At 39.0% G+C, this 21,551-nt stretch overlaps 1 protein-coding gene across 7 annotated transcripts in view; it reads right to left on the bottom strand.

Annotated features, from left to right (window-relative positions):
* The window catches only part of Lar (tyrosine-protein phosphatase Lar), a 1,526,023-nt gene that overhangs the window by 453,901 nt on the left and 1,050,571 nt on the right, over positions 1-21,551 (bottom strand). The window lies entirely within an intron of this gene.

Here is a 21,551-nt window from a genome sequence, read left to right as displayed (position 1 = left end):
GGGAGTGGGACGACGGCCCCGGGCGCCGAAATAAGGGGACGAAAAATTCGGGAGAAAAAAGGAAAAATTGCTTGGAATATATGTATGGGGGCGCCGTCGTATACTCTCGCCCCGGGCGCTGATTTTCGACGGCACGGCCCTGCGAACCACGTATCAGTTTTGTAATTGAGCCCACGGTCCACACGCACAGAAGCATGTGCGCTATTATTTATATATTTTTTATATTTATATATAAATATATTTATATATTATATAAATATCTATATATCTATATAATTTAAACTATTATTTATATATTTTTGAGAGTTAATAGTAAATTCAATATATACCTATCATAATCTGGGGTCTGATTGGCTTCAGCAGTTTTTATCTTCTAGATCCGTCTCTGATTGACTAACTGCACCTTTGGTCAATATGTGGCCCTTACAACATTAATTCAACAGGAAGACAATTTGACTTTGTGGTAAAGCAATCACATCTGGTGCAAAGGATCCATGCTTTGATTTATTGCTTCATGAGTTTGTCGTGGACCATACTGCATCCTGTGTTTGCTTCAGGTTCTCCTGTTTCTTCCCATATTTTCATTCAACCGTTTCTTCCATATTCATCTCCAATTATCATGTTATTTAATTTGGCCAACAAAGCACAAACGAAGCTTGTTAAATTAGACTTACAATGTGTGATCAAATAGTACGGTGAATGTACTTGCATAGTGCTATCTATAGATGCTGTATCCATTTTAACTAGTAAGCCAGGTAGCCTAAACCTTTGATACAGCCAATGTCGAGTTTGAACAAGTTGTGACATGTTAGTTGGCTTCCAGTTCCAGAGGAAGAAGAGTGAGGACGAATTAAGACTGTTTGTCGCGTGCCAACATTAAGTTTTGTTCAAAGCTGGAAAAAAAAATGAAAAAGACGCTTACGAATGTCAAAATCGGCAATGAAGCGGTGGGATTGAAGTCTGTTTAAAGTGGTAATAAGCGGCAAACGCCTACAAACCAGTTGAAAACGAGCAACGATGGAGACGTTCTTTAACGTCAAAAAGTGACACAAATGATTTGTTCAAACAGGCGAATGACTATTCGAGAGCTTTCCGAAGAACTAAACATCTCGTATGGATCCGTGGAAAGCATTTTAACCACCGATTAAATGGGAAAATGGCTTCCGTCTTCACCATGAAAACGCGTCATACCATTCCTTGCTTCTGATCCGCGAGTTTTTGACCGAAAAAAATATTCCCGTCTCTCTACATTCGCTGTGCTGTCCAGATATAGCAAGATGCAACTTATGGCGCTTCCCAAAAATAAAAACCATGCTTGAAAGAAAACGTTTGGGTACCTACCAATACTGATATTGAGAGGGCCACGTCAGAGTTGTTGAACGCCCTTCTTAAAGAAGCCTTCCAGAAATGTTTCCAGTGAAGGATTCAACGTTAGGACAAGTGCATTGGTAGCCAAGGATAGTAGTTGGAAGAAGTGTTTCTAATAAAATTATTCACTGTATTTTTGAGCGCACCTCGTAAATTAGCTCAGTAATTGAGTGCAAATTGCGATCTTAGGCACGGTCATAAAGTATGGAGACAAAGAATTTTCCAACACTGTCTGTATAGCGTAGTAGTGGGACTGTGGGAGTACCTAGCAACCGCTAGCAGACAACCCTTCACCTCTCCTGCGGACAGACCTATCTGTTACTCGATGTAGTAGTCTCTTGATGTGGGGCAACCTTGATTGATGGATGCATAGCCAGGGAGAATTCACTAACGCCATCTGCTCTCTGCGGAGTGAAGCTTCGCAACACAAGAAATAAAAGCCAAAGGAGAAAAAAAAATCCCGAACTAGGTTCTTCTGATGGTGTGTGTGTGGGGGGGGGGGATGCGTGGGTAACTACTGCGGTAGTAATATCAACTGCGAAGCAACAGGAAGAGGGCACATTAGGGAAACTGTTTACTTGCTGGCTAAGGGAGCGAATTGCAACACTGGGGAGTCATTTACATTAATTCTTCGTTTTAACGTTATCACAACTTCAACTCTTACCATACACGCTTCTTTCCTGAATATAATTAGTCCATATTTTCCCGCTGCATAGTGAAAAATCTTATATTTAAAATCCTACTTCTTCCTACATCTATTTTACATCTGCAAGAGTAAAACATCTCTGATGGTGTAGTTCATGAACAGCTGTTTTCGGCTAGAAAACTTTCTGGTTCTGTCATGTGTGGTTGCTGCGTAAGTTCACGCTGCCGTTTTCTGACATTTTCCAAACCGGAGTTCTATTCTCAATCGGCTTGTGATGTTGCAACAATTAATATCCCCCCCCTCCCACATAGATACACTAAATTATAAGAACACTGGACCAAGCATAAAAAAGAAAGACGCTAATGATTCAGTTATATAGTTGGCATAATTTCAGCACTCAAAGATTTGGAGACAAAATGAAATCTTTCAATTTAAAATCCAACGATTATGCCTTTTAGGCCAAGAGAGATAGATGATTATGAAAGAATTGATGGAATGACAATGTGGGAGAAAACCGGAATGGAGAAAACCCACGGACACGATATTGTCCACCATAAATTCACTTGGCCGGGATTCGAACCTGGGATCCCACGCACCAGAGGTAAGCGCTCTACCATTGAACCACTATGGCCCCTTTCAAAGATTTGAGAACAGACTTCTAAAAATATATTTTTTTATCCGACAACTAAATTCAAAATCGATTGACCTGTAATTACAATTGTTTAAGAATAATTATTTTAATTGTTGTCCAGGTTTAACTTTCATTTTCCAGTTTTAGATAATTGCAATAATAATTTGGCGTGGGAGACCCTGGTTCGATTCCTGGCAAAAGCTCGTATGGTTCAAATTCTACGTTAAGATGTACGTCCACGTCTCACTACTCAACAGGACGATAAATTCAAATTTTATGCAGTAATAATAATAATAATAATAATAATAATAATAATAATAATAATAATAATAATAATAATAATAATAATTTGGCGTGGGAGAACCTGGTTCGATTACTGGTGGGAGCTTACGTGATTCGGATCCCACATTAAACTGTATGTTCACATCTCATATAATCTCGCTAATGAGAGAGACGCTAAATTCAATCCAATCCAATCCAATATTATTATTATTATTATTATTATTATTATTATTATTATATTATTATTATTATTATTATTATTATTATTATTATTATTATTATTATTATTATTATTATTATTATTATTAATCTACAACAGAAAAATTGAAAAGATAAAATACATACAATTGACATAAATTATTAAGCTGAAGAAAAGAAATTGCGATCAGAGGAAATACTCATGCGTAGTTTCCCAGAAAAATACTATTTGTTTCTAAACATAAAATGGAAGATGTACGATAATCATCTCACGAATTAAAGTCAAAGTGACACTGAAGACTCCTTCATTAAGCTTTTCAATACGACACATTATACTGACCGTGACGACTCATAAAGCTTGGGGCTCTACAACAATCATAGAACTGCTCTGATTCACGTGTGATACATGGGAAGAATTCGGCACGATTCGTGGAGCTGGCTGTCGAATGCACACTTGAGAAAACGTCAAAACACCAGAAGTGAACCACAACTATGTTGCAAAACTTCGAATACATGGCGACAAAAACAGAACAACAACAACAACAAAAATAAACGAAACGAAATTTAGTGGCCATCCAACAGCACTACTCTCAGGAGATGTTCTCTGTACAGCGCGATACACGACACTAATAAAATTTCATCTACGGGGGTTGACGACCAGGACACACCCTCGCAATCTATTAGGTGGTGAAATTGGTAAATCTAAGTCCAGCTTCACGCCTCCTTGCGATCACTATACCAAGAGGATAATACACAGTATACTTAATAATACTGTACATAGCCCATAATCATGGTTCCTTAACTGAAAGCTCAGCTTTTGTTAAATTACAAGACTGTCCAAAGATTATTCATATATCGATCGAAATATCACATCGAGTTCAACAAAATGACATATCTGAGGATAAATTCTCATGTGCACTTTTCTAAAAATAAATAAATAAATAAATGCAGCTTCAATTTTTCTATCATTTGTTGTCAATAGTAATAAATATTTTTTATTCTGCTGGAAAGATTGTTTCCTTAATTAAGTATTGTGTATATAGTGTCGCCAAGAGACGAGACAGAAGTTTCGCCTCAAAATACCACTCGAAACGAGCTCTAGTACTAGAAACATATTATATACTTTTCGAGATATTTTCATGACACCTTTTCGAGACGACCACCTTTATGGCACCTTTTCAATGCGAGACAACATTTTCATGGCACCATTTCGAAACGAGGCAACACTTTCATGTACCTTTTCGAGATGAAACAACACTTTCATGGCACGTTTTCGAGATGAAACAACACTTTCATGGCACCTTTTCGAGATGAAACAACACTGTCATGGCACGTTTTCGAGATGAAACAACACTTTCATGGCACGTTTTCGAGATGAAACAACACTTTCATGGCACCTTTTCGAGATGAAACAACACTTTCATGGCACTTTTTCGAGACGAAACAACACTTTCATGGCACCTTTTCGAGATGAAGCAGTTCCAAATCTAGTCTCATGGACAACGGTATGTATACATAAAAATCCAGTGCTAACCAGCAGCTTGTCTCTATTCTTATTTGTCCTCTAGTGGTCACACACACAGTGCTAATAGTGACGCACATACTCCAGATACAGTAGAGTCTATTCCACCTGTGCCCTCGGAAACTATGCGAACTTTACTTCGGCCTCACCCCCGCCAGCCTCTGGCGGATGAAACCCTCCCTTCACGTAGTGAAAAGAAGTGAATGACCTCAGCTGTGTAGCCAATTTGTCATTCAGTCGTTTGGTCTTGACGAGTGAAGATCGTAAGCTACTTAAAGTGAGTAACAAGACAGAGCACAGCGAAGTCCGTGAAATAATTCATTGTGGCAACGCTTCCGCATCCAACAAATTGAAAGATTTCGGCCACAGCAACTTATCCTTCCTCTTTCAAGGGAGGTACGGGAAATCACATATCGATAGTAGCGCAGGCCCGTATCTAAGGGGAAGGGGCTAGGTCCCTCCTAAATTTTTGTCGGACCCCTAAAATTTTCACGGTAGGCTTGCAAATGAACTATAATATGGTGATGAACTATAATATAGTTGGATCGGGCCCCCCTAACTTCTACCGACCTCCCATACAGTTTTGGACTGGCTACTGGCCCACAGCAGCGCCAGCAAGGGCACGGTCAAACAGAAAGGCTCTAACAGAGGACAATGCTATTGGCACCGGAAGTTGTTGAAGATGGTGCTATCCACGTGACGGGTCGTAAATTTTGTCCAAATCTCGTTTGTCTCGTATTGTTTGCAAATTTATGTTCAAAATTTATGCCCAGATTTTCTTTCCCTCTCAATGTCATCTAGAAGTTATCAGAATCCTTTCGTGTCACTACGAAGGGTGTGATATAAGAACGTTTCAAGCACACTTATTATTGGACTACATTGTATAATGACTTACGCGTCTTAAACGTTGATAAATGCTTTTCACTTTGTTCCTACAATTTCTGTAGCAATTTGTAGTTTTTATACTAGCCTATGAATCACGCAACACTAAACCAGTTTGAGATCTAAAACTTTGATGTGTTGCTTACGAGACTCCTCGAGACTGATGAAATTTCTCGTCTCGAAAACAACACGAGAAAAGCAATGTTTCTCATTTCGTCTCGAGTTCAAAATGGTTTACTTCTCGTCTCGTTTTTGAGACACGACTAAAATTTTCTCCCTTCGTAGGGAACCCCTATGTAGTAAATCAAAAATATTAAGACAGCAAGAAAAAAATGGTATTGATTGAGGATCTTCAGAATTTTACGTAACATTTCTGCCCTTACCCCTCCATTGGAAACCGGAAGTCTCTCTTTTGAAACCGGAAGTGATTACAGATCAAAAATGCTAAAAAATAGCAAGAACATACACTATTGATAGAGGATTTTGTGAATTTTATTAACACCTCGGCCTTTATCCCTGCATTCAACACCGGTAGTCCCCGTATTGAAAACGGAAGTAGTAAGAGATAGCAAAAAAATACAGCACTGATTCAGGATCTTAAAAATGTTAAGTAAACACCTCTGCCCTTATTCCTCCATTGAAAACTGGAAGTTCCTCTACTGAAACGGAATTGGTAGCAAATCGAAAATGCTAACAGACAGCAATGAAATACAGTATTGATTGAGGATCTTAAAAATTTTACGAAACCCACCGCTTTTATGCTTTCATCGAAAACCGGAAGTTTTTTCTATTGAAACCGGAAGTCCCTCTAAATCATGCTAAGAGATACCACTATTGATTGAGGATCTTAAGGATTTTACGTAACACCTCCATATTTATTCCTCCATTGAAAACCGGAAGTCCCTCTATGAACCCAGAAGTGGTGGCAGATCAAACACGCTATGAGATATGCTTTCAGCGTTACAATAATGGATTCTATCTGCTCCCTCACGTCTCAATTGAAATTAAAACTAGTAGATCTTCCAGTTTCAATATTAGAACATAGCTCGCATATCGATCGTAGCCTTACACTATGAAACGTAACTTAATTATATATAAACAGCGAAACTTTGAAAACATCGAGAAGTGTGTTTATGAAACTTGACCTCTCATGGCGTTATACGTATAAAGAATCCGCAGAGGCATGAGCAGGATTAAAACGTACACAACATAAAAATGATCCATATGTCTTAATTACGTAGGTTTAGCTATGATTGTGATTGATGAGGAAGCGCGCGCTCAAATACCAGTCCCGCCATCTCGTGGAAAAGTCTCATCATCGTTAAGATCTTAATAGCCGGCGCTTCTCTTGTTAACTAACCGTGATAAATGAAGCGTATATGAACACACGAGGATTGTGCGTGCTGGTTAGCATCACTCCCGCGAGGAGGACAAGTGGATGTTTTGTATTATTCACAGGAGACATATGTGGATGTGAGCAACTAGACTGGAAATTATGGCAGAAAAAATAAAAACCACAGGACATTATATAACTCCCAGTAAACATTTGAAAATTAAATGCAATGGATATGAATGTGTCCCCAATCGCTACATATAAGTCAGTGCTTAGGTTTCCTGTGTTCTCGTGTGAGATATTCAAAGATATGTTAGAATTGTGTACTTTCCCGAATTTCATGAGAGTTTGTGTTAAGTTTATACACAAATACCACAACATTGCGGTCAGAAAATGTGTATTAAAAATCATTTTCTTAAAAGAAATCCTATAAGGAAATATCTATCCAGATTTTCTGTATATATATATATATATATATATATATATATATATATATATATATATATATATATATATATATATATACTAAAAGTGAAGAGTAATATTTTTTCATGAATCAGATTTCGGTTTTATTAAAGAAAAACTTACCAAATCTTAAGCTACGGTCTTTTTTTCTACTTTTCAACAAAATTTCCATTTCTCTGCACGCATTTAATCTCTTTCTCTCTCTGGAAGGTTGAAAATACTTCGTTGCAGCTGCTCGTTGACATGAACGCACTATTTTTTGCAACTCTGGACTAACCGCACTCAAACTCACGTTCACGACATCTATTAGACCTTTAAGCTCACATCTTTTCGACATAACTCTCACATCATGATTTGGAACTCGCGCTCACTTAACCTCACGCTCAATCCATAAGGCTGAGGTCGGGTGAACGTGAGTTCCAAACTCGTGAGCGCCGACCTCATGAGTTCAGGAATCTTTGGCTCTAGTGTTGCCAGGAGACGAGATAGGCTCGTCTCGTCTCGTGTCTCGAAAATGTAAACAATTTCTGAATTTGTTTAAAAATTTATTAACTCGGAATACATTATTCGAATTCGAAATGTATACCAGAATTTATTATTTCCAATGAGGACTATCCTACAAAGAACAGGGAACACCTAAAGTTATTTTTTAAAAAATAATTCTTACAACCAGCTTTCATTTCCATTTTTCAATCTATCAAGTTTAATTATTTTGTGATAGTGATCAGTATTTCAGAAAATTTCATTCCGTGGCCTGGTGGATATTTATCTATAAAAAATTTGTTATAGAAGTTATAGTTCTCTTAATGGCAGTTTCATCAGTAACCAACCATTGTCTCATGATCTTTCTCATTTCGAACAAAAACAGAAACGTGTCAGCCTTTTTTCGGAGTTTTGAAAGGATGCTGGTTTGATAATAAAATTTAGTTTTTTTTATTGTTTTATGATGTTATTCGAGCCTAAACCACTTTTTTTTTTTTTTAATCGGAAAGTCACATAGGCCTCCTTACTTGTTGAAGTGGCGCCAGAAGTTCTGAAAAAAGGATTGCAGAGTAAGTGGAGAAGGCTTGCCTTTTGATTGTACCGACGGTATTGACAAATATTCCTGTCGTGATAATTCATTACTGCTTCAGTCGAAACTAAGCAGTTGTTGTTGGAAGATTGTGGTCGTGTTGTGTGTTGTGCTATGTTAACGGAACCAAACTTGATCAAAAGTTGTAATTTTAACCACTTGGCATAACAGCTCTTTTTTGTGGACCTCAGCCGCTTTAGTGTTGGCAAGAGACGAGACAGAACCATTCGAGACGAGACAGACACATCTTCTCGAGACGAGACGAGAATGCTTTGCACGAAATGAGACGAGCCAATCTGAAGTCTCGTGTCGTCTCCTCTCGTAGCAACACTCTGCTCTGCTCTGCTCTTTGTACTTTCTATTATCTGAAGGTGTTGCCCTTGTACTGTACCTGTAAGGAAGGGTGAAATAACATTTTTTTTTATCTCTTTTCCTAACTTCCTCCTGGTGAACCCAGCAGCGCGGACGTGCATGATCGTGTTAAAACAATGACTTTCTTTCCACAATGTCTAACCTACAATGCACGACAAAAGCTGTAAAGTGTTTGCACATAGTGACAAGCATATTACGGTTTCCTCATATCCGAAAACTTCACCAGAATGCACCGTTCTGCATCTTACAAGACAGTGTCCATCCATAACATTGCCAGCAGATGGCATTGCCTTTGCTTTCTTTCTCGCCAGTGACGTGTAATGGAGCCAATCTTTGTTCTGTCGCTTTGTTTTCTGTTCAGAATGATGGGACCAGCTTTCATCAACGGTAACAATACATTAAAAAAAAAAAAACTCATTTCTATTTTTTCCAAATTTTATGTTCTTCAACGATGTTTTCTGTTAAACTTACATTCAACTGCCAATGTACGTGGGACCACTGAATAACCTAAACTTCCTATCATTTCCTGCACGCACGGTGTTCTATAGCAAGTACAGCTGCAGTCGTATCCACAGTGACCCGTCCATTTTCTTTAACGATACACACTACATTTCCATAATGTTTTTCGAAAAGGCAGTTCGTCGGTGATCGCTCCGAGGCTGAACTTCGATGCTCGTATTTCCATCTTTAAAATATTTTACTCATCTTCGCTAATGAGAACGCTGAGGTATATTGTGAATTTCAGAGGCAGGAATTAATTCAATCGTCTACGTCCTCGAAATACGAAAATCACAGGTAGCTATTTTGAAGCAACTGGCATTTCCCATGTCACAGAAGCTAAAGACATCACACTATGTCGACGCGACAGTGAAATTTGTCGATTGCAATTATTATTTCGTCTGAATTTATGGATTTTTATTTATTTATTTTGATCATTAATTCGAGTGTCCCCTCTCGTATATCTTAATGAAGCGTTCAGGAAAGAGGAAACAGGCATAAAGGAGTGGATAATAAGTTTGTTCTCCATGGGGTTCAACCTTGTTGAACAGAGAAAATGCAAAGAAGTTAATTCAATCACCTAAGGTACATCGGATAGAAACCACAAGTCATATCGTCTAGATAGGAATACAGAGAAAAGGGGGCTGCGCGGGCATAAAGCGTCCACATTAACTATGTGGGTAGGCCGAGGCGAATTCAACAGGAAATACAGGGGGCCGCGGTGGATCAGTGGTAGAGCGTTCAACTCTGGTGCATGGAGGTCCTTGGTTCAATCCCAGCTCGAGTCAAGTAAATTTTGTGGTGGACAAACACCATGTGAGTAGATTTTCTCCGGGTTCTTTCGTTTCCTCCCATTTTCTTCATTCTTCTATATCATTCATTTCTCATCATCAGCGTCTCCTTTATCCTAGCTGGCACAACTGTGGGACGTAAACCTTAAAAGATTTCATTTCATTTTCAATAGGAAAGACACGTGTACAATAATATTAATGAGGAAAATTTTCCAAAAAATCAGTGTACATTGTCCAATGAGCAACCACAATAATGTTAACTCCATATAAAAGTTCTTTGCAAGCTATTAATATTTCCAGAACGAGTTTTTCTTTCTTGACTATAGAACGTATACAATTCTCTTTTTGAAATAGTAATAAATGTTCTGTGTCTAATAATAAAACGAAGCTAAACAAATTATTATCTCCACCAATAAAATCACACATCGCAAATTTCCACTAATGTTGCTCAAATCAAGTAAATTGTCTCCAGTCGCTCAGAACGTAAAGGTTTTCTCCCCTTAAATTAGTCAGAGAACTACAGGCAATAACTCTGTATAAAGGACGGGGGAACTCCTCCCTTTGTATTACGAACTATCTAATAATGAACTGGCGTCCACACATATAAGCTACGGATATCTATCACGCAATTAGTGTGTATCTCCCTTGAGGTTTGTTTCGCGTGGGCGTCCGGAGCTCATTTTTCCCCATCATTCCCTTCCATTCTCATTCACTTACTCATTCATTCATCCATCCAAGAATAAATGGATGGATGACTCACGATGGAACAGAGCTCTACCAATGTTCTTATTGATTCTGCATGAAGAAATCAATTGCGGATTATTTATCTGAGGAACGAAACTATAATTGCTAATTTTCCCCCTTGTTGCCTCCAGAGGGAATTTTCCACTATCAATTGTTGCGGCTTACTTTTAAATACCGGGGTTGCAATTAGCTATCGTTAATGCCCGTGTTATTAACAATGATGAAAGGATTATTGCCGGTGCTTCTACAAAGTGGAAAATAGAAAATAAAAATTTGAGATTCACGCGTTTCCGCCCCTTCCTCAGCTATGGTCAAAAGCATCGCACTTCTATGTACTTGAGGATGACACTTGTAGTGCGAACTATTTACCTGCCACTCTTATTATAGAGTTCAAATAATATTTTAACTTACTTTCCACAGTTCCAGTTTCCATTTGTCTTACCCTACAAAACTTATAATGTACTAGCTAAATGCTTTTTTTTTTTTAAAAAAAAAATAGGCATTTCAATGAAAGAGTTATTACAAAAACCCATAAATACTCTATTCTGACAGAAATTTTAATCCCCCTTGACCCCTTACGATACGCCCTTTAACAAAAGTGACATGATAAAAAAAAAGTTTAAAGTAGATATTGTGATCCAAAATTCATTTCACAAAAGAGATACTATGTTCCAAAATTCATTTCACAAAAGAGATACTATGTTCCAAAATTCATTTCACAAAAGAGATACTATGTTCCAAAATTAATTTCACAAAAGAGATACTATGTTCCAAAATTCATTTCACAAAAGATACTGTGATCCAAAATTCATTTCACAAAAGAGATACTGTGATCCAAAATTCATTTCACAAAAGAGATACTGTGATCCAAAATTCATTTCACAAAAGAGATACTGTGATCCAAAAATCATTTACAAAAGAGATACTATGTTCCAAAATTCATTTCACAAAAGGGATACTATGTTCCAAAATTCATTTCAAATGTTTCAACGTTCTATCCGCAACGTGGTCAGAACAGGGTTCCTACTGAGATGGAGAAATCTATTCCCTGACTTCTTCCTGACTGCTCCCTGATCTTCCCTGACCTTTGGTAGGAAATTCCCTGACTTTCATGACAGGTTTCGGATGACATTGACATATAAATAAGGAACAAATAATGGTGAATATTTATATATGAGAACATTATTCTACAGAGACTAACAGTAATCAACTGCTCATAAGTACATTCCACTTACCTTACCAAATAGATATTATAATGGTTGGCTAAGCTGAAATTGGTGAACAATTATCTTAGAAAAAATATATTTTATAAAATTTCCCTGATTCCCAATCTTTTTCCTGAGCTTTCCTGACCAGTATGAACCCTGCAGAAAGAACAGAAAACGTAATTTTGTTGTGGTGAACGGAGTTACAGAAATTGTCCAACTCTCATTTAAAACCGAAATTTCCTAAAAGGTTGAAACGTCTGTCCGATTACTATTTTAATGAGAAGTCTATATACCGAGCACTACTTGGTAACTTCAGGGGCTCATGGCATACTCAATTTATCGCATAAATTATAATCCCCCGCTCTCTCTTTTAGGATACGCACTTTATTCAAAGTCTTCTGTTTCTACCTTGTATCATGTCCGCAGTGGCACCACACTGTATCATATCATTCTTAATACAATCTCCCCACTTCTTCTTTGCCTAGTCTAGGGCTCGTTTCCCCACTCAGTTCTAAAGCATCCACTCGGTAAGATACGTACGAAAAAGGTATTCTTCTTACATGCCCACACCACCTCTGTCTACTTTCTTGCAGCTGACAACACAAAAAAGCCAGGTTGACGTTGATTGTAACTGTATTTTGAGAATTTAGCAGATTTCCCGTGATTCAATCACAAACAAGATCACTTTCATTTATATATATATATATATATATATATATATATATATATATATATATATATACAAGGGCGGGTCCAAGGGGTGCTAAAGGGGCTATAGCCCCCCTTGACCCTCAGGTATACACTGGATAAAATGGACTTCAATCCTGTTTTACACTGGATAAAACGGCAAACTATGGTTTAACCCCTCCCTTGATCATATTCTGGATCCGCCACTGTATATATATATATAATTACTCCTGTCCTTCTAATCCAATTATCACTTTGCAACTTTCCTTGAGTTTTCTATCATATTAATATTTTGTTTGCAACTGAAATATTGATAAGCTGCTTTCAGTAATGAATAGGTTAAGGGATTTCTCGGCATGCTAATGACTAACATGAGAAGTAGATATGAAATCATAGAAACATATGCTACAAACTGTACGATAGCTCATATATATTTCACAATGTCAAACATATTAATAATGGCAATGCAATCTCGAGTTATTTATTAAAGTATACACAAGTCGACAAGTGTTCAAGACTTATTTTTTCTTTCTTTCTTTTACGAAGGAGTTTGAAAGCATAAGCGAAAGATTGAGAAAATAGAGCAAGCAGGTCACAGCGATCCATTCTGAACAGCGTAATATTGAATTTTGAAAAATGAGGGCCCCCAAAATGCTGTTCATTTCTCCTCTTCGTCTTCTTTCTTTTCTATTAATATTCCTAGGGAAAAAAAAAATATTATCCAACGAGAGGAGCGCAAGAAAAACGCAAGAGTAATGACGAAGATAGAAGATTGCTCTGCGAAAAGTAGTCCCTGAGAGAAAGACCCAGAGGATGGGAAATGAATGAGAAGAGGAACAAAAAACGTGCTTCTTACTTTATTTTAACTCTCACCCCTCTCCTTTCAAGCACCAACTTACCGTATGCAAATTAGTTCTGTCAAAAGAATACCCCTCCTCTTCCCACTTCACAAGCAGAACTCTTGTTATAAATTTATGATTTATTATTATTATTATTATTATTATTATTATTATTATTATTATTATTATTATTATTATTATTATTATTATTATTCGGTCTAGAGTTCTGAATTTTAGTGTTTTACTTTCTTATGCAACCCGAGGGTTAAGAAGGACGGGACATAATATTAACATGGGTTTCGAACCACGGCCATACGCTTCATACCGGTGCAGTTGGCGGATACGCAAAAAATAATTCAAGATTAATCCTTACTGTGTAAGGCGTTCTCCACCACACTATTTCGTCTCCAGGAGCGCTGGATTATACGGCCACACCAGTGATCCGTCTAACATTCGGTCTAAAGTATAGCATGTTCGTTTTAAGTTCGGTCTAGAGCATAGTTTCTCCATTTTGAGTTCAGTTTAGTGTATGGCTTGCCCGTCTTAAGTTCGGTCTAGAGTATAAACTGTCCGTCTTAAGTTCGATTTGGAGTGGGGTCTAAGCACGTCTACAGCGGTGATCACCAAACCATACATCGCGAGCTACTACTAGCTCGCGGGGACACTTTTGGTAGATCGTGTTAGCGCTCCAGTTGGCTAATTTTGATTCCTCCATTGATAGGCAATAAACAAATGTAAGAGTTTTTAAGTTGCTAATTCTTTGGTTAGTAGCTTACAGTAGGATTTAAATACGGTTCGGTAGCTCAGATGCTTGATAAGTTTGGCAACCACTGGTCTAGAGTACGATCTGTCCGTTTAAATTTCGGTATAAACTATCTAGAGTATAGTTTGTCCATCTTAAGTTTGTTTAAAATATATCTTTCCCTCTTAAGTACAGTACAATAGAGTACAATCTGCACAGTTCAGTCTCGTGCAGTTTGTCAGTTCGATCTAGAGTACAGTTTATCAGTTTTAAGGTTTATAGTCTGTCCGTTTTAGATTCGTCCTAGAGTATAGTCTATTCGTTTAAAGTTCGATCTAAAGGATTGACGGTCCGTTTGAAGTTCAGTCTAAAATATTGACTGGTCCGTTTCAAGGCACTAACTTCGGTTTGTTTTGTAATGTGAATAACCACAAACTATTCGCGTTGCCTCACTCCACAAGGCACGGTACGTTTGGTTACGGAATAACGACCTCAAATTACTCTTTAAGCGTTAACCCATGCCACTCTCGACGTTTGTAAGAAATGTGAGATTTCTTAATATTGTCATAGTATTACTATTGTCACAGTAATATTGTCATAGTAGCATGTCCTAGAAATCTTACTTTCATACATTAAAATACCCAGTACAGAAGCTTGTTTCAAATACATACAAACAGGTTTGCCATAATACTCATTTGGTATTCGATTCGGCTACCAGCTTTGTAATCCATGTCGTAATTTCCATTATTGGAGAAAACGCTGGAGAATGAATATGGATATTATCTTCCCCCTTAAATATCCGCACGCTCTCCGAAAATCATGCATAGTTCGAGACATTGCTTTAGGAACCCGAAGATACAAATATTCAATCGAACTTGTATTCGAGTTCTTTAACAAAATAATATGGGTAATTTATTTCTCCTCCGTTCGAGTGGTTTATAATATAACATCATATAATATTATATATGAGAAAGAGAGAGAGATGTCAACCTTACTAATCAACTTCCGTACCAAATCTCAACAAGATGAACTGTTCGAAAGTTGACCTGTAGTGGAGTGGGGCGATGGAAAATGACAAGTATTTCACCACACTGTCGGATGCATAATCTAGAATGAAAATATGCATAGATAGCGTTCATTCAGCTTTAGGCAGTTGGATTTTCGTTTAGCAACATGCCGAAGTTCGGAGTGGTGTAATGAATCATTACGAAAGTATTGATATCTCAGACGCTAATGAACATTAGGTGCAGAAACATGAACCTTTAAGCCATCTCCCGTTCTGGAGGTATTTATCTTGCCTTGTCCGACAAATGGTACGTAATATTTCATTCCTTACTTTCACTGGAGATCTCTTGCGAGTAAATGTTTCTCCTCGCAACCCTATTGGGCGTAACCAATCATTGCAGATGAATACGTCTTTCCCTAACGGTCAAACCAGTGTCTCGACATTATTTCACAATTCTGTCACAGGCAAACTTACCTACGAAGTTGTCACGATATATCCTGGCTAACAGCAATTAAGTTTCAGGGATACTACACGCATGCACCCATTTCAATCTGGATCCTGGTAGATACAGACTAATAAGCTAGAAGTTGCACTTCGCGTAGAGTTGCGCATCAAATTTGTTCGCATGTGTTTGGAACATCTTCCATATATCTGAAAGTTATTATATGAACGTTTTTCTTACAGTTTTGATGATCTAATCCCTTTGACCCGACTGATTTCAGCCTCAAGTACAATACTTAGATCTTTTCTTACAGAAAAGGCTATTTTCAATCAATATAAATTTACGAGAATTATCGCGGAACAAATATGTATTAAATGGCATAAATTCATTTCTTATGGTATGCTTAACCAATTTTAACACCAATCAATGGGGTTCATTGGGAAGCTTCATAGAATATATATTCCATACTAGCAGCGTTCACCCCGCTTCGCTGCGGTCACCCCGGAACGCAATAAACTTTGTTACTTAGATAATTTTTACTTTTTCGCTTTCAAGTGATATGATAAAAACCATAGAAGATTGCACTAAATGTTAACATTATATCGCCTGTCATTTATGTTAACCCGCCCCGCTTCGCTGCGGTCACCCCCGAACGCAATAAACTTTGTTACTTAGATAATTTTTACTTTTTCGCTTTCAAGTGATATGATAAAAACCATTATAACGCCTGTCATTTATGTTAACCCGCCGAGTGACACGGTCATGCGGGTTGCATATAAATACGTTTATTTTTATACCTATGATGAACTAACAAAGGATTTGTACGTAATGGACACCTGAATGGTCAATTATCTCAAGACACTGGTAATTGAAAATTAAAGTGATATGATAAAAACCATCTAGGGTCCAAATCCTAATAACCCCCCAAAAATAAAAGAAATTGGTTCAGCCGTATTAGCGTGATGAGCGGACAAAGGATTTGTACGTTCTCTTTTATATATATAGATTGCATCACGTAAAATTGTTTTTAGGAAAAATTATCACTGATCCTTTTAATTGCAAGTAGTATGTTCCTCAGTGTTAGGAGTAGAGACAAGATAGGGTTTTCTAGTGAAAATGAGACGAGAAAGGGTCCACCAATAGAAAAAAATAAATTTTTCGCAACAAGTCTGACCCAAATCGCATCTCGTGTGCAATACAGTATAGAATATGTGTGTCATCGTAAGTATGCGTGAACCGTTAGACGTTAAGAATGATTATCACCGTTTTAAGCCGAGAATATGCGTTCCACCGTTAGAAGTTAAAGAGAATGCGTGTCACCATTAGAAGTTAAAAATATATGTGTCACCATTAGAAGAATATGTATGTCACCGTTAGAAGTTAAGAGCATGTGTGCCATCGTTAGAAGAATGTGCTTGTAGCCGTTAGAAGTTAATAGTTTGCGTGTCACTGTTAAAAGTTACAAGTATCCGTGTCGCCATTACAAGTTAAGAGTATGTGTGTCACTTTTAGAAGTTAAGAGTATCTGTATCAACATTAAAGTTAAGAGTACGCGTGTTACCATTAGAAGCTGAGAGTACGTGTGTCACCGTTAAGGGTACGAGCGTCAGCGTTAGAAGTTAAAAGTATGCGTGTCACCATAAAGTTATGAGCAGAGATGTTCACCCTCGCGAGGGTGGCCCTCTCGAGGGCATCCTCACCCTCAAGTTCCCTCGCCCACAGTGACGCGAGGGAGAGGACAAGTTTTGGCCGCGAGGGCGAGGACAAGCTTCAACGGCGAAGGAGAGGGTGCGCGAAGGCGAGGACAAGTTTCGACAGCGAGGGTGAGGGCGCGCGAGGGCGATAGACAATTCCATTCGCGAGGGCGAGGGCCAACTGCTACTGCGAGGGCGAGGGTGAGTGAGGTCGAAGTAAAATGAACATCTATGCCCTGGAGGCGCTAAGCTCTGAGCGTGCCATTTACGGAGAAACGGTGGCTCAGCGATAGAGAAATTACCTTTGTTCGAAGGGTCGCATGTTCGATTCCCGTCCAAGTAAGTTCGTGGTGGAGGACATCGTGTTCGTGGGTTTTCTGGGGATTCTCCAGTTTCCTATCACATTCTCATTCAACTATTTCTTTCATCATTCACTTCTGTCTCCTTTAGCATTTAGCTTGCATAATCGTGGGATCTTAAACTAAAGATTTCATTTTTCATTTGCCTTTACGTATTTGTAGTGTAAGGAATCCTTGAGACAACGTTTGAAAGATATCATTTCATAATTGTGGGAATTACTGAAAATAAACTTTCCAACAATGATAGCTGCCAAAAATGAACCAAGACCAAAGTGATAAAGTGCACAAATTGGCCCCTAGGGTAGTTTCTTAAGACAAAGTTTCATATTTATGACAATTATTGAAAAAAATAAAAATTTTAACATTGTTAAGGTAGGACAAATGTATCTCTATTAGTGGTGAATATTAACAATATTTGAGCATCGAAATTAACCTTACAAGCACATTGACACATTTCAGTTTATATTTTAAAATACCAATTAACTTAGATTCACATTCAAATCAATGAAGTCATTCATGTTATAGGTTAGAGTGGGTATATATTTCCGAGTGATAATTCAACAATAGTGTTCTGAAGTATTTTATTTGTTTTTTATGCAAAGATTTTATTTGTTTGCTGACGGAGTTTCAAAATTAAGCTCTTTAGATCTTTCCCTTTGAATTTGTTCAAATTCCTAAGTTACGCTACATACATTAGGGATGGCCAACGTATTGACTGTCAAATTCTGACAGATAGTCCGCGGCAGTCACTCTACCGCCACTCATCAAACCTTCATTTCACCCTCACCCTCATGAGAGCCGCCCTTGTGTGGCTGAATACTTATGCTTGCATCGTAGTTCAACGAACATTTTGAAGTAAAGGCATTGGATACTGTTGATAAATGATGTAAACGTCACTATCGACCGAGATCTCCATTGTAACAGTTATTCCATCTTAGGTGTTCCACAGTAAGTTATACGATGATATGTTTAGTTTCCTTTCTTTAGGACGTATGTTAAGCAAGGGCGGATCCAGGACGGACTTCTAGTGGGGGTGGTGGGTTGTAATACTGCTACTTAGAGCTACTTTTAAGAGCTCCAAACTCTGGGATGCGTTTTATTTGTATATATAAAATAAAGAAGTTTCCTCTTCTGGGGGGGGGAGCGATCGCCCCGATCGCCCCCCTGGATCCGCCACTGACGATAAGGAAATAATTCATGAATAATTGATGCTCTGATCCTCACGAAGGAGGCCCTCTCGAGGCCTCCTCACCCTCAATTACCCTTGCCCTCAATGATATGAGGGCGAGAGGGTGCGCGAGGGCGAGGAAAAGTTTTGAGCACGAAGGCGAGGGCGAGCGAAGATAATGGACAACTCCTATCGCGAGGGCGAGGACAAGCTTCGATGGCGAGGAAAAGCTTCGACGAAAAGGGCAAGGGTGTGCGAGGGCGAGGAGAAGCTTCGACAGCGAGGGTGAGGGTGCGCGAGGGCGAGGACAAGCTTCGATGGCGAGGGTGAGGGTGCGAGAGGGCGAGGAAAAGCTTCGACGGCGAGGGCGAGGACAAGTTTCGGCACCGAGGGCGAGGGTGCGCGAGAACGAGGAGAAGCTTCGATGGCGAGGGTGAGGGTGCGCGAGGGCGAGGACAAGCTTCGATGGAGAGGGTGCGAGAGGGCGAGGACAAGTTTTGGCCGCGAGGGCGAGGACAAGCTTCGAAGGCGAGGGCGAGGGTGCGCGAGGGCGAGGACAAGTTTCGACAGCGAGGGTGAGGGTGCGAGAGGGCGAGGAAAAGCTAAGAAGGCGAGGGCGAGGACAAGTTTCGGCAGCGAGGGCGAGGGTGCGCGAGGACGAGGAGAAGCTTCGACAGCGAGGGTGAGGGTGCGCGAGGGCGAGGACAAGTTTCGACAGCGAGGGTGAGGACAAGCTTCGATGGCGAGGGTGTGAGAGGGCGAGGAAAAGCTTCGACGGCGAGGGCGTGGGTGCGCGAGGACGAGGACAAGCTTCGATGGTGAGAGTGAGGGTGCGCGAGGGCGAGAACAAGCTTCGATGGAGAGGGTGCGCGAGGGCGAGGACAAGTTTTGGCCGCGAGGGCGAGGGTGCGCGAGGGCGAGGACAAGCTTCGACGGCGAGGGCGAGGGTGCGCGAGGGCGAGGACAAGTTTCGACAGCGAGGGTGAGGGCCAACTGCTACTGCGAGGGCGAGGGTGAGTGAGGTCGAAGTAAAACGAACATCTATGGTTAAGAGTATGAAAGTTACGGTTAGAATTCAAGAACATGCGTGTCGCAGTTAAAAGTCAAGCAACAATATGTACAATCTGCTAGTTAGCACATTGTGTGTTAGTGTATTTACGTATTTTTCTTTACATATGCAGAACAAAAATTAATAATTTGTTCCAGCAGAATAAAAACGATCAATTATTTGGCATCCAACGACATACTTCCTAGCACTATAGCAATCCTGTTTTGTCAAGAAGTTTATTAGGATAACATTTATAAATATGCATATGTTGATATGGACAACAGTCCGTAACGTATGATATTTTTCTTTATGACCAGACCTGAACATTTAACTTGTTGAGTTTTGTGGCCAGACATGTATGAACATGTTTTTCCAGACATGTATAAACATGAGAATGGATGTATTCTCAACAATAAAGAAGGAATTTTGTGAAAAATAACAAGGTAAATGAAGAAAATACATAATTTTAAATATATATTATCTTGAGTGTTATCATAGAACATTTAGTGAGTAAACTACGTTTTAATTAGTTCAGAAATTCTAATATGACGAACTGCGGTCCAATATATCCGGACCTTAAAGGCAGAGGAGAGTAAGTCATTTGTATTAAATTTTCAGAAGAGAGAAAAAACAGTGACTTACTTCTTTTTGCCTTTAAGTGCCTTCGGACATATATTCAATTTTATTGTTGCTATTTGATAAAGTATTCATAATAAAACTACAAGCTTTCTAAGAATAAGAGATATCAGAACACGCGTTTCAAATCTGGCAATACCTCATTTTCAGAAAAAAAAATGACTTACTTCCCTCTGCCTTTAAGGTCCAGATATAGATGTTGTAAGTTCGTACAAAAGTTTACTCGCAAGCATATGATTTCATTCAGCTCAAATGACCCCCCCCCCCCAATAGGGGCGATGGAACGAAAATGAGCTACAAGCTATTTGGGGGTGGGGTTGAGATTTGATGATCTGTCTGTCCTTTTTCTTATTATTGGACGGAAGCCATTATTCATTTTACAAATTATTTGCATTGTTCTTTCAGGAAAAAAGGTAATCGAAAATAGAACAATACGACTAAACGAAGAAAATGTAGGAATAGAAGATGTGAACAGCAGAATTAGTAACCGTTGGACAAAATGGAAAGAGGCGACAGGGATAGTGTGTGACAGTAGGTTACCAATACACCTTAAAGTAGAAGTTTACAAAGCAGTAGTGAGAGCTGCCATATTATACGGAGCGGAATGTTGGGCGAAGAAGAAAGAGGAAGAGAAGCTGCGCGTTGCGGAGATGAAGATAATGTGTGGAGTAACGCGGAAGGACAAAATTAAGAAAGAAGTGATCCAAGGAACAGTGAAGATGGGACCAGTAACAGAAAAACTGCAAGAAAGTAAATTGAGATGATTTGAGCGTGTAAGAAGACCATCGAAATACGTAACTCATCGAGTGAATAATACAGAACTGAATAGGGAACGAGCGCGAGGCCGGCCAAAGAAGAAGTGGGGAAATTGTGTGAACAATGATACAGTGGAATGTGGTGTCAAAGTGTATATGACAC

Source organism: Thermobia domestica, chromosome 7 (assembly GCF_964235325.1).
Source record: "Thermobia domestica chromosome 7, izTheDome1.hap1.1, whole genome shotgun sequence".
Taxonomy (NCBI): domain Eukaryota; kingdom Metazoa; phylum Arthropoda; class Insecta; order Zygentoma; family Lepismatidae; genus Thermobia; species Thermobia domestica.
The sequence above is the reverse complement of the archived record's forward strand: the minus strand, read 5'-3'. Positions and strand labels throughout refer to the sequence as shown.